This window comes from Salvelinus alpinus, chromosome 12 (assembly GCF_045679555.1).
Source record: "Salvelinus alpinus chromosome 12, SLU_Salpinus.1, whole genome shotgun sequence".
In the NCBI taxonomy this organism is placed as follows: Eukaryota; Metazoa; Chordata; class Actinopteri; order Salmoniformes; family Salmonidae; genus Salvelinus; species Salvelinus alpinus.
This window is the reverse complement of record NC_092097.1, coordinates 45,204,651-45,218,839: the sequence shown is the minus strand read 5'-3', so window position 1 is coordinate 45,218,839 and position 14,189 is coordinate 45,204,651. Positions and strand designations below refer to the sequence as shown.

Genomic DNA, 14,189 nt, shown 5'->3' with positions numbered 1-14,189 from the left:
CCTTTGTTTTGTTGACGTTGAGTGTGAGGTTATTTTCCTGACACCACACTCCGAGGGCCCTCACCTCCTCCCTGTAGGCCGTCTCGTCGTTGTTGGTAATCAAGCCTACCACTGTAGTGTCATCCGCAAACTTGATGATTGAGTTGGAGGCGTGCATGGCCACGCAGTCGTGGGTGAACAGGGAGTACAGGAGAGGGCTCAGAACGCACCCTTGTGGGGCCCCAGTGTTGAGGATCAGCGGGGTGGAGATGTTGTTACCTACCCTCACCACCTGGGGGCGGCCCGTCAGGAAGTCCAGGACCCAGTTGCACAGGGCGGGGTCGAGACCCAGGGTCTCGAGCTTGATGACGAGTTTGGAGGGTACTATGGTGTTAAATGCTGAGCTGTAATCGATGAACAGCATTCTCACATGGGTATTCCTCTTGTCCAGATGGGTTAGGGCAGTGTGCAGTGTGGTTGCGATTGCGTCGTCTGTGGACCTATTGGGTCGGTAAGCAAATTGGAGTGGGTCTAGGGTGTCCGGTAGGGTGGAGGTGATATGGTCCTTGACTAGTCTCTCAAAGCACTTCATGATGACGGAAGTGAGTGCTACGGGGCGGTAGTCGTTTAGCTCAGTTACCTTAGCTTTCTTGGGAACAGGAACAATGGTGGCCCTCTTGAAGCATGTGGGAACAGCAGACTGGGATAAGGATTGATTGAATATGTCCGTAAACACACCAGCCAGCTGGTCTGCGCATGCTCTGAGGACGCGGCTGGGAATGCCGTCTGGGCCTGCAGCCTTGCGAGGGTTAACACGTTTAAATGTTTTACTCACCTCGGCTGCAGTGAAGGAGAGCCCGCAGGTTTTGGTAGGGGGCCGTGTCAGTGGCACTGTATTGTCCTCAAAGCGGGCAAAAAAGTTGTTTAGCCTGTCTGGGAGCAAGACATCCTGGTCCGCGACGGGGCTGGTTTTCTTTTTGTAATCCGTGATTGACTGTAGACCCTGCCACATACCTCTTGTGTCTGAGCTGTTGAATTGCGACTCGATTTTGTCTCTGTACTGGGACTTAGCCTGTTTGATTGCCTTGCGGAGAGAATAGCTACACTGTTTGTATTCGGTCATGCTTCCGGTCACCTTGCCCTGGTTAAAAGCAGTGGTTCGCGCTTTCAGTTTCACGCGAATGCTGCCGTCAATCCACGGTTTCTGGTTTGGGAATGTTTTAATCGTTGCTGTGGGTACGACATCGTCAATGCACTTCCTAATGAACTCGCTCACCGAATCAGCATATTCGTCAATATTGTTGTTGGACGCAATGCGGAACATATTCCAATCCGCGTGATCGAAGCAGTCTTGAAGCGTGGATTCAGATTGGTCGGACCAGCGTTGAACAGACCTGAGCGCGGGAGCTTGTTGTTTGAGTTTCTGTTTGTAGGCTGGAATCAACAAAATGGAGTCGTGGTCAGCTTTTCCGAAAGGGGGGCGGGGGAGGGCCTTATATGCGTCGCGGAAATTAGTATAACAATGATCTAGGGTTTTTCCAGCCCTGGTAGCACAATCGATATGCTGATAGAATTTAGGGAGTTTTGTTTTTAGATTAGCCTTGTTAAAATCCCCAGCTACGATGAATGCAGCCTCAGGGTGTGTGGTTTCCAGTTTACAAAGAGTCAGATAAAGTTCGTTCAGGGCCATCGATGTGTCTGCTTGGGGGGGAATATATACGGCTGTGATTATGATTGAAGAGAATTCCCTTGGTAGATAATGCGGTCGACATTTGATTGTGAGGAGTTCTAGATCAGGTGAACAGAATGACTTGAGTTCCTGTGTGTTGTTATGATGATCACACCACGTCTCGTTAATCATAAGGCATACCCCCCCGCCCCTCTTCTTACCGGAAAGATGTTTGTTTCTGTCGGCGCGATGCATGAAGAAACCAGCTGGCTGCACCGACTCCGTTAGCGTCTCTTGAGTTAGCCATGTTTCCGTGAAGCAGAGCACGTTGCAATCCCTGATGTCTCTCTGGAATGCTACCCGTGCTCGGATTTCGTCAACCTTATTGTCAAGAGACTGGACATTGGCGAGTAGTATGCTAGGGAGTGGAGCGCGATGTGCCCGTCTCCGAAGCCTGACCACGAGACCGCCTCGTTTGCCCCTTTTTCGGCGTCGCACAGGGTCGCCGGCTGGGATCAGATCCATTGTATTGGGTGGAAGGCAAAACACTGGATCCGTTTCGGGAAAGTCATATTCCTGGTAGGAACGATGATGAGTTGACGTTAATCGTATATTCAGTAGTTCCTCCCGACTGTATGTAATGAAACCTAAGATTACCTGGGGTACCGATGTAAGAAATAACACATAAAAAAACAAAATACTGCATATTTTCCAAGGAACGCGAAGCGAGGCGGCCATCTCTTTTCGGCGCCGGAAGTTGAATGACACATGCTTGGGCCAAGAAAAACAAGGAATGGACGTTATGGACCAGTGGAAATATATCCTTGAAGCGTGGAGGAGGAGTTGTGATGTGTGGGGGTGCTTTGCTGGTGACACTGTCTGTGATTTATTTAGAATTCAAGGCACACTCAATGAGCATGGCTACCACAGCATTCTGCAGCAATACACCATTACATCTGGTTTGTGCTTACTGGGACTATCATTTGTTTTTCATTCGGACAATGACCCAACACACCTCCAGGCTGTGTAAAGGCTATTTGACCAAGGAGATTGATGGAGTGCTTCATCAGATGACCTGGTCTCCACAACCACCCGACCTAAACCCAATTGAGATGGTTTGGGATGAGTTGAACCGCAGAGTGAAGGAAAAGAATGCCTTGTTGGCTTCTTTTCCTTCAAGACTGTTGGAAAAGCATTCCAGGTGAAACTGGTTGAGAGAATGCCAAGAGTGTGCAAAGCTGTCATCAAGGCAAAGGGTGGCTACTTTGACAAATCTAAAATATATTTTCATTTGTTTAAGACTTTTTTGCTTACTACATGATTATATATGTGTTTTTTCTACAATGTAGAAAATAGTAAATAAAATAAAGAAAAACCCTGGAATGAGTAGGTGTGTCCAAACTTTTGACTGGTACTGTATATGTTTCTTAAATCCCTTTTTTTACTTTTGTAATGTTGTGAATTGTTACATATTACTGCACAGTTGAAGCTAAGAACACAAGAATTTTGCTATACCCACAATAACATCTGCTAAAATGTGTATGTGACCAATTAAATGTGAATATAATTTGATAAACAAGGTTTAGCGTTGAGTGCGTGATTTGGCTCAAAAATTATGTTTTTCGTGTCTTAGATATTCAGCACAATCCTATTGCTAGTTAACCATTCTAAAACTGACTGGAGCTCTATGTTAAGGGTGTCAGTTACGGTTGAAGTCGGAAGTTTACATACACTTAGGTTGGAGTCATTGAAACTCGTTTTTCAACCAGTCCACAAATTTCCTGTTAACAAAATATAGTTTTGGCAAGTCGGTTAGGACATCTACTTTGCATGACACAAGTAATTGTTCCAACAATTGTTTACAGACTGATTATTTCACTTTTAATCCACTGTATCACAATTCCAGTGTGTCAGAGGATTACATACACTAAGTTGACTGTGCCTTTAAAACAGCTTGGCTTTAGAAGCTTCTGATAGGCTAATTGACATATTTTGAGTCAATTGGAGGAGTACCTGTGGATGTATTTCAAGGCCTACCTTCAAACTCAGTGCCTCTTTGCTTGACATCATGGGAAAAATCTAAAGAAATCAGCCAAGACCTCAGAAAAAGGTCTAGACCTCCACAAGTCTGGTTCAACCTTGGGAGCAATTTCCAAACGCCTGAAGGTACCACGTTCATCTGTACAAACAATAGTACGCAAGTATAAACACCATGGGATGACACAGTCGTCATACCGCTCAGGAAGGAGATGGGTTCTGTCTCCTAGAGATGAACATACTTTGGTGTGAAAAGTGCAAATCAATCCCAGACAAAAACAGCAAAGGACCTTTTGAAGATGCTGGAGGAAACAGGTACAAAAGTATCTATATCCACAGTAAAACGAGTCCTATATCGACATAACCTGAAAGGCAGCTCAGCAAGGAAGAAGCCACTGCTCCAAAACCACCATAAAAAAGCCAGACTACGGTTTGCAACTGCACATGGGGACAAAGATCGTACTTTTTGGAGAAATGTCCTTCGGTCTGATGAAACAAAAATAGAACTGTTTGGCCATAATGACCATCGTTATGTTTGGAAGAAAAAGGGGAAGCTTGCAAGCCGAAGAACACCATCCCAACCGTGTCTGTGTTAGCTGCATGTGTGACATAACTACACCAGTCCTATTTATGATATTTTTACATCAATTATACCTTTTTTCAACATTTTATCGAAAAATATATATCTATTTTTTAATCAATTAGTACAGTTGTGGCCAAAAGTATTGAGAATGACACAAATATTAATTTTCACCAAGTCTGCTATCTCAGTTTGTATGATGGCAATTTGCATAAACTCCAGAATGTTATGAAGTGGGATCAGATGAATTGCAATTAATTGCAAAGTCCCTCTTTGACATGCAAATGAAGTGAATCCCCAAAAAACATTTCCACTGCATTTCAGCCCTGCCACAAAAGGACCAGCTGATATCATGTCAGTGATTCTCTCGTTAACACAGATGTGAGTGTTGACGAGGACAAGGCTGGAGATCACTCTGTCATGCTGATTGAGTTTGAATAACAGACTGGAAGCTTCAAAAGGAGGGTGGTGCTTGGAATCATTGTTATTCATCTGTCAACCATGGTTACCTGCAAGGAAACACGTGCCGTCATCATTGCTTTGCACAAAAAGGGCTTCACAGGCAAGGATATTGCTGCCAGTAAGATTGCACCTACAGTGAGGGAAAAAAGTATTTGATCCCCTGCTGATTTTGTACGTTTGCCCACTGACAAAGAAATTATCAGTCTATAATTTTAATGGTAGGTTTATTTGAACAGTGAGAGACAGAATAACAACAAAAATATCCAGAAAAATGCATGTCAAAAATGTTATAAATTGATTTGCATTTTAATGAGGGAAATAAGTATTTGACCCCTTCTCAATCAAAAAGATTTCTGGCTCCCAGGTGTCTTTTATACAGGTAACGAGCAGAGATTAGGAGCACACTCTTAAAGGGAGTGCTCCTAATCTCAGCTTGTTACCTGTATAAAAGACACTTGTCCACAGAAGCAATCAATCAATCAGATTCCAAACTCTCCACCATGGCCAAGACCAAAGAGCTCTCCAAGGATGTCAGGGACAAGATTGTAGACCTACACAAGGCTGGAATGGGCTACAAGACCATCGCCAAGCAGCTTGGTGAGAAGGTGACAACAGTTTCTGTGATTATTCGCAAATGGAAGAAACACAAAAGAACTGTCAATCTCCCTCAGCCTGGGGCTCCATGCAAGATCTCACCTTGTGGAGTTGCAATGATCATGAGAACGGTGAGGAATCAGCCCAGAACTACACAGGAGGATCTTGTCAATGATCTCAAGGCAGCTGGGACCATAGTCATCAAGAAAACAATTGGTAACACACTATGCCGTGAAGGACTGAAATCCTGCAGCGCCCGCAAGGTCCCCCTGCTCAAGAAAGCACATATACATGCCCGTCTGAAGTTTGCCAATGAACATCTGAATGATTCAGAGGACAACTGGGTGAACGTGTTGTGGTCAGATGAGACCAAAATGGAGTTCTTTGGCATCAACCCAACTTGCCGTGTTTGGAGGAGGAGGAATGCTGCCTATGACCCCAAGAAACCATCCCCACCGTCAAACATGGAGGTGGAAACATTATGCTTTGGGGGTGTTTTTCTGCTAAAGGGACAGGACAACTTCACTGCATCAAAGGGACGATGGACGGGGCCATGTACCGTCAAATCTTGGGTGAAAACCTCCTTCCCTCAGCCAGGGTATTGAAAATGGGTCGTGGGTGGGTATTCCAGCATGACAATGACCCAAAACACATGGACAAGGCAACAAAGGAGTGGCTCAAGAAGAAGCACATTAAGGTCCTGGAGTGGCCTAGCCAGTCTCCAGACCTTAATCCCATAGAAAATCTGTGGAGGGAGCTGAAGGTTCGAGTTGCCAAACGTCAGCCTCGAAACCTTAATGACTTGAAGAAGATCTGCAAAGAGGAGTGGGACAAAATCCCTCCTGAGATGTGTGCAAACCTGGTGGCCAACTACAAGAAACGTCTGACCTCTGTGATTGCCAACAAGGGTTTTGCCACCAAGTACTAAGTCATGTTTTGCAGAGGGGTCAAATACTTATTTCCCTCATTAAAATGCAAATCAATTCATAAAATTTTTGACATGCGTTTTTCTGGATTTTTTTGTTGATATTCTGTCTCTCACTGTTCAAATAAACCTACCATTAAAATTATAGACTGATCATTTCTTTGTCAGTGGGCAAACGTACAAAATCAGCAGGGGATCAAATACTTTTTTCCCTCACTGTAAATCAACCATTTATTGGATCATCAAGAACTTCAAGGGGAGCGGTTCAATTGTTGTGAAGAAAGCTTCAGGTCGCCCAAGAAAGTCCAGCAAGCGCCAGGACCGTCTCCTAAAGTTGATTCAGCTGCGGGATCGGGGCACCACCAGTACAGAGCTTGCTCAGGAATGGCAGCAGGCAGGTGTGAGTATATCTGCATGCACAGTGAGGTGAAGACTTTTGGAGGATGGGCTGGTGTCAAGAAGGGCAGCATAGAAGCAACTTCTCTCCAGGAAAAACATCAGGGACACACTGATATTCTGCAGAAGGTACAGGGATTGGACTGCTGAGGACTGGGGTAAAGTCATTTTCTCTGATGAATCCCCTTTCGGATTGTTTGGGGCATCCGGAAAAAAGCTTGTCCAGAGAAGACAAGGTGAGACTTTTGGCTGTATATTTGAGTTTAACCACAATATTTGTTGTATTATTTGTTCTGTATTTTCAAGTGGATTAAACTGAAATTGCAACCAACTTTCTAAGGCTTGATTTCATTTTCAAATAACCGAAAGTGAGCAGTTGTAATCTGAATTAAGGGAAAAGGCCATTCTTGAACATGGGGTGAGACATTCTTACAAATTTATTAGAGAACCATTTCAGATTTAAGTATAACTCTTGTATGACTGATGCCTTTAGTGAGAGGTCTATAATGCTTTAATATTTAATAATTTCCGCCCTCCAAATTCATATTTGTTATATAAATAGAACCTTTTAATGTTGTCTGGCTTGCCATTCCAAATAAAATTTAATATTTTTTGTTCATATAATTTAAAAAGCAGGTCACTACGTGTAGACAAAACCATAAGCAAATAGGTAAACTGTGATATGACTAAAGGGTTAATCAGGGTGATTTTTCCACAAATAGTGTCACGGATCCCTCCGGAACTTTCATCACACACACCTGTCCCCTATTCCCACTGATTAGTATTTGTATATATGCGCCCTTTTGTTTCCATGGTCTTGTCAATTATTGTTACAATGTCCGTTAGTGCGTTTGAGTACCTGTGCTGTGTGTTTTGACTTTCGTGCCATTGTGGATTGCGCAGATGATTACGGGTGTTCCCATGTGTTAATCATTGTGCGTGTGTGTTATTTATTCAAGGTACTCCTCGCTCTTTTGTTTTGGGTTTCTATCCTGTGTTTTGTAACGTGTTTGTTTGGTCTTTTACACGGCACGCCGTAATTTGGGCTGAATAAAAAAAAATATTACACATTCCTGCGACTGTCTCCCGAATCTCTTCATACCAACGTGACAAAGAGACAGGTATTTTCCTTTCCATGGTAGCAAGATCTTATCTATTTTTGCTAACTTTCTATAAAAATGTATTGGAGTGAGATAATTTCTTTCTTTCAGGATTTGTATACCGCGTTTGTCCACATCCCCGTCAGACCATTTTATTGGTAAACTACAAAGTAATGTAAAAGTTGCACTTTTTTATGATCCAATATGTAATATAGTAAGTACACTTGTCATAATTTGGTTTATATCCAGAGAGGTTAGCAAAATAGTCTAGATTCTTTATGAGGCTGTTGAGGGATTCTAATTGTGGTTTTAAAAGAAAACATGAATCATCAGTGTACAATGACACCTTTGTTATTTAGCCACAGATTTCTAATCCCTTAATATTATTGTTGGACCTAATTTTAACAGCCAACATTTTGATGGCAATAATATATAGATATGCCATTAGTGGACAACCTTGTTTTACTATTCTTGACAGCAGCCATCATTTACTATTTTACACCTTACTATAGGGTTACTATACATAACTTTAACCCATTTTATAAGAGATTCTCAAATTGAAATATTCAAGGCATTTATAAATAAACTCCAGTCATACTTTAACAAAAGCCTTTTCAAAATCAGTTATGAAAGCCATGCTTGGTTTCCCCGATATTTCATAGTGTTCTATTGTTTCCATTACTTGTCTTATATTATCTCCAATGTATTGTCCATGTAAAAAACCTGTCTGATTAGGATGAATAATATCTGACAATACCTTTTTAATTATATGCGCCAAGCATTTATTTAGCATAGCTCTGTTACATAGAATCACAACACTGAAGTGGAAGAGGCCTCCAATTTTCAAATGGACTGGATCTTTATACTGTATATACCACTTGGATCCTGTTTCAGTAATAATAAAATCAGACCTTGTTGCATGTCCGATAATCTACAGTTTATATAGGAGTGTTTAAAACTTCTCTGGGGCAGGTGGGACGCAAACGTCCCACCGGCCAATAGCCAGGGAAAATACAGCGAGCCATATTCAAATAACATGATATAAAAATCAAACTTTCATTAAATCACACATGTAAGATACCAATTTAAAGCTACACTCGTTGTGAATCCAGCCAACATGTCAGATTTCAAAAAAGCTTTTCGGCGAAAGCATAAGATGCTATTATCTGATGATTGCACATCAGTAAACAAACAGAGTAGCATATTTCAACACTGCAAGCACGACACAAAACGCAGAAATAAAATATAAATCATGCCTTACCTTTGACGAAATTCTTTTGTTGGCACTCCAATATGTCCCATAAACATCACAAATGGTCCTTTTGTTCGATTAATTCCGTCGATATATATCCAAAATGTCAATTTATTTGGACCGTTTCATCCAGAAAAACACAGCTTCCAACTTTCGCCAAGTCACTACAAAATATATCAAAAGTTACATGTAAATTTACCAAAACATTTCAATCTACTTTTGTCATACAACGTTAGGTATTTTTAAACGTTAATAATCGATCAATTTGAAGACGGGAGGCAACTTTTTTCATAACATGACTCTCTCCCAAAATGTACTTCATGTGACCCTCATTTACGATAGCCCTACTTCTTCAGTACACAAAGGAATAACCTCAACCGATTTCCAAGGACTGGTGACATCCAGGGGAAGCGGTAGGAACTGCAAGCAAGTCCATTAGAAATCTGGTGTCTCTAAAAAACAAAAGACAGTGACATAAAAAAAATACAAATTCTGAATGGTTTGTCCTCAGGGTTTTGCCTGCTACATAAGTTCTGTTATTCTCACAGACATGATTCAAACACAGAAACTTCAGAGTGTTTTCTATCCAAGTCTACTAATAATAATAATATGCATATCTTATATTCTGGGGATGAGTAGCAAGCAGTTGAATTTTGGGATGCTATTTTTCCCGAAAGTGAAAAAGCTGCCCCCTGCCCTCAAGAAGTTAAAACATGCTAATAATGGTCCTCTGAGTATATCAAAAAAGTCTGGTATACTTCCACTGGTATGCCATCCAGCCCTGGAGTTTCCCCATCCTTAAAGGCTTTAACCTTTAAATAAGTGAGTTCCAAATATCAATTCAATTCAATTCAATTCAAGGGGCTTTATTGGCATGGGAAACATGTGTTAACATTGCCAAAGCAAGTGAGGTAGGTAATATACAAAAGTCAAATAAACAATAAAAATGAACAGTAAACATTACACATACAGAAGTTTCAAAACAATAAAGACATTACAAATGTCATATTATATATATGCAGTGTTGTAACAATGTACAAATGGTTAAAGCACACAAGTTAAAATATCTCTAACTGTCGCCCCAGCGTGAGTTTTTTTATGCACGTGATGTTAGAACGTTCTCTCCATTCCAGAATGTGATTGTTACGCAATAATACATTTAATCCACGCTGCTCTCAAACCAAGGCACGCAGCCTGTTTTTATTTATAGGCTGTTTCAACTTGTCAATTTCAAATGATTTTTTAACAAGTCTTGATTTTCTAAGAACAATTCAAATTGAGGTGTGTTCCGACGACTCATTCATTCACATAAAAACAGTCCTTTTTACTTTTACGGATAATACATTTTTGAGACATTTCTGACCCGGCCAAAATTCCCCAAGCACTTCCTAATTGTTTGTGCAGTTCAAGTCTGCAGACATTTGTGGATCTCCCATCAGAACAGGATCTGCACACACGTGTTCATATTTTCCGTATGTTGCCCACATCGCAGTCATTGTTGTTTTCGTACTAATAGCAACTTTGGAAATGTGTGCGTTTCTATCAAAGTAAGATATTTACTCCTTTATAATAGTTTCTGTATGTCATGTTATGCCACTTCTATTGTAGCTCACTGTACTGTATGTATAGAGCAATAATATATTTGTGTATATTCCTTATAATCACGAACACGCGAGGTAACGTTACTCATTTCATAACCTTTATGGTGTTATATTCAATTGTGCTTATGTAGCTAGCTACATTCTTCTATTAGCTCTGTATAACAATGCTAATTGCGTCAGCGAAGTATTAGCTTGTGTTGTATTTTGAAGCTAGCCTGGCCTTATGACTCCCAAATGGTGCAGCACTGCATCTCAGTGCTAGAGGCACTCTGGTTCGAATCCAGGCTGTATCACAACCGGCCATGATTGGGAGTCCCATAGGGCGGCGAGTTTGGCCGGTGAAGGCTGTCATTGTAAATAATCATTTGTGGTGAAATACAAGGTGAAATACATAGAAATACACCAGGGTGGTGGGTAGCCTAGTGGTTAGAGCATTTGACTGGAAACTGAAAGGTTGCAAGAGCGAATCCCTGAGCTGACAAGGTAAAAATCTGTTGTTCTGCCCCTGAACAAGGCAGTTCCTAGGCGGTCATTGACAATAAGAATTTGTTCTTAACTGACTTGCCTAGTTAAATAAATAACAAAATAAGTGTATCACAAGCTAAACATATGTATTTTGTCAACTTCCTCTGCTTACTTCTCCTAGTGGCAGACTTTGCAGTGCCTCCGTTTTTCGACTACCTTGAGCAGCAGTTTGAGAGACTTTGCAGGGGAAATGCCGTGCAGTGAGGCGTAGGGGATTGTCCGCAGTAGGGCGACCCCCAGTGGATGGGCGCCGAGGGGTGTGGTGCTCCTCCAGCAGCTCTCATGAGGATCTCTCTGTACTTTTGGTAGGTAAATACTTTACCTATGAGGGAGTGGGGAGGATGAGGGATGGGGGAGAGGATGAGGCAGTGGGTAGGTGGGTGAGATATTGTCACTATAATTGCATAATGGAAATGTATGTGATTTGTGTGTTAACTGTATGTCAAATTACAAAAAATACCTTGTTCAGTAATCATCTCACCTGTTCGTTGGTGGTGAACTATGTGGCCATTGAGGGCAGCAGTGTCGATCAGATGGAAAAATATTTTCTTATACAACTTGTTCGTTTTCCTAGTGCATTCCACAAAACTGTTTATCATGTCCTCTTATCCACTATCCCCATTTTTAGGTTATAGTCAACCACACAGTCTGGTTTGATTTTTCTCTCTCCCGTCAGGTGGTCCACCTTCCCTGTGGCCGACATAGTTGCTGTATGGACAGTGGAGAGGACATGGACGTCTCGTTTGTCATGCCACTTTACTGCCAGCTGTTGAGTGTTCTCGAACTCCACCTCCCCTCTCTGCATCTCCCTGCAACCGAATTCCAGCATCCCCTTCTTGTTTGACCTGACTGTGCCACAGACCCCTGTGCTGTTGGAGAGCTTATGCTGGAAGAGTGTGGGACTGCTGTACCAATTGTCCACATGCACTGACATCCCCTCATAATGTTGAGGGGATGAACTCGCCACACTCCCCGTGTGTCACCCCAAAGAAATGTAGACTAGTAAACACCCCATAAACATACAAAACCCCTAGACAAGACAAAACACATACATCCCCCATGTCACAAAACAAAGATAACGAAAGTCAGGGCGTGACAGTAATGGGCACATATTATGTGTGTAAAATACTTTTTTGAGGGTTGTACTGATTATAATGAGCTAAGCTAATTCCAGCTGTGTGTGGAGCCATGTTTGTTGACATACAATGCATTCTGGGTTTCACGTAATTCTGGGTTTCACGTCTGTCGGACCAAAGATGTTATAACAAAATTAGGTGAGTAAGGGTTCACTCATTTTTTGAGAACTTCCGGATATTTAATGGTGGGATGTGAACGATGGTAGATGACACACTCCCTTCAACATGCATTCTATTTACAGACCAAACTCATCTTGTCTTCTCTTATCTTTGGTTTCTGTGAGCAAAAAAAGCATGGCAGCGTGCAGAAACTACCCATAGTCGGATTACTTTCGATTTCTGGAGAATGTTTTACTCAATTATTTAGATCAATGGTGAGCTCACCCGTGATGTGATTAATTATAAATAGTCATTTCTATTAGCTAATTCATTTTGTAGTTTATGTCAGCTGAGAGTTATACAAATATGACCGCTTGTGTTACCTCAATCTTTCCTCAGTTAGCACAAGGGCAAATGTAGCCTACTTTTTTCTGTTTTGGATGATTGTGTTATGCTGTAGATACTTCTGTGAATGTCTGAACTTTGCATCCAAAAATAAACTGGTCACATTCAGGACATAACTTTGTAAGGACTGTGTTTGTGATAAATGTTTCTGAAAAACAGTGTGGCCAGCTAAATGGCAACTACCCCTATAAGTAATACGCCAGCTTAGTTGACATAGTTATGTCAGCTGAGATTACATTTTAGTTCTAAGGTTAAATGTCACTGTTTCGACATACAGTATTCTTCTAATGAGACCATGCAGATGTACAGTATTATGTATAAAAACAGTAAGGGTGTGTCACATTGTAAACTGGCTTGCTTAATCCTTTCCCTGTCTCGTTCATTTCCTTGTTCATTTCATTCACACTGATCTGAAAATAAGGGATGGGTGACAATAACATGGTGGATAGTGGAAACCACTGGACTTACTTTCACCTGTCCAATCCTTGTTACAGCATATCAGCGCTGGTGAAGGACAGGAGACAAATAAAATACATTTTCACTCATTGCAGTCAATAAGTGATAGCTACAGAATCTCTAGCAAAACTGCTAATTATCTTAGCCCTACCTAGGTATGTTGTGGAAACCTGTACTTTTCTCACTCATAAATATCAACATAAATGATAGTACCATTTTGCATCCCCTCTAGCTAGTCTTGTGTATGTTTCATGTGGGATATGCATGCGTACATTACTGAACCACCTACCGACCACTTATTCAGATACTAGGTCATCGTCATGAATCCAACATGCTGTGCATTACAGACAATTTGAGGGTTAAATATGTTGGACGTGTATGCATTTTCCTTTTCTTATATACTGTATTCTGTGTCCCCCTCCTCTCCAAACACATTAAAATGCACACGCACACACACGCACACACACACACGCATGAACACACACACACTCTTCAGTAGTGGCCTGAAGGGTATTATGTGTCTCTCTGTGTGTATCAGCTCATAACTGTGAAGCCCTCTCAACAGCTGTGTGTGAGATAACAAAGGGAGAATGCATATTATTCCAAGGTCACCATTTCATCTAAGTATATGCAGACCTTGTTATAAGCCTCACCCCCAGGACCATACCACATCATAACCCTCATCCCCAGGACCATAACCAGACCTCATTATAACCCTCTTCCCCAGGACCATAAACTCATTATAACTGTCATGTCTACTCCTGCTCCTCCCCTCCGGCATTCGACGTTGACGGTTTACTAACCACCAGTCCTGGCAATGATCACTACGCGCACCTGCTCCTCATGATTAGGCTCACCTGGAGGCGCCGAGAGGCGTTTCATTACCTCCCCTTTATCTGGCACTCCCTTAAGTCTACTCCCCAGGCAGTATTGACTATGTGTTCCATGTCTGTATGCTACTCATGTTTCTTGT

The 14,189-nt window shown here is 41.8% G+C and overlaps 1 protein-coding gene and 1 long non-coding RNA gene across 2 annotated transcripts in view; one reads left to right on the top strand and one right to left on the bottom strand.

Moving 5' to 3' along the window:
* Positions 1–9,318, bottom strand: part of LOC139536247 (pleckstrin homology domain-containing family G member 4B-like) — a 156,697-nt gene extending 147,379 nt beyond the window's left edge. Inside the window, exon 1 of the mRNA XM_071336605.1 lies at positions 9,004–9,318. The gene's annotated coding sequence lies outside the window, so the exon portion shown is untranslated. The remainder of the gene's footprint in view (positions 1–9,003) is intronic.
* Positions 9,319–10,394: 1,076 nt separating this feature from the next.
* LOC139536222 (uncharacterized) lies at positions 10,395–12,884 on the top strand. Its single transcript, XR_011667276.1, has 3 exons — positions 10,395–10,541; positions 11,242–11,425; positions 11,797–12,884. It is a non-coding gene; the product is annotated as an uncharacterized lncRNA (long non-coding RNA).
* The last annotated feature ends 1,305 nt before the right edge of the window (positions 12,885–14,189 follow it).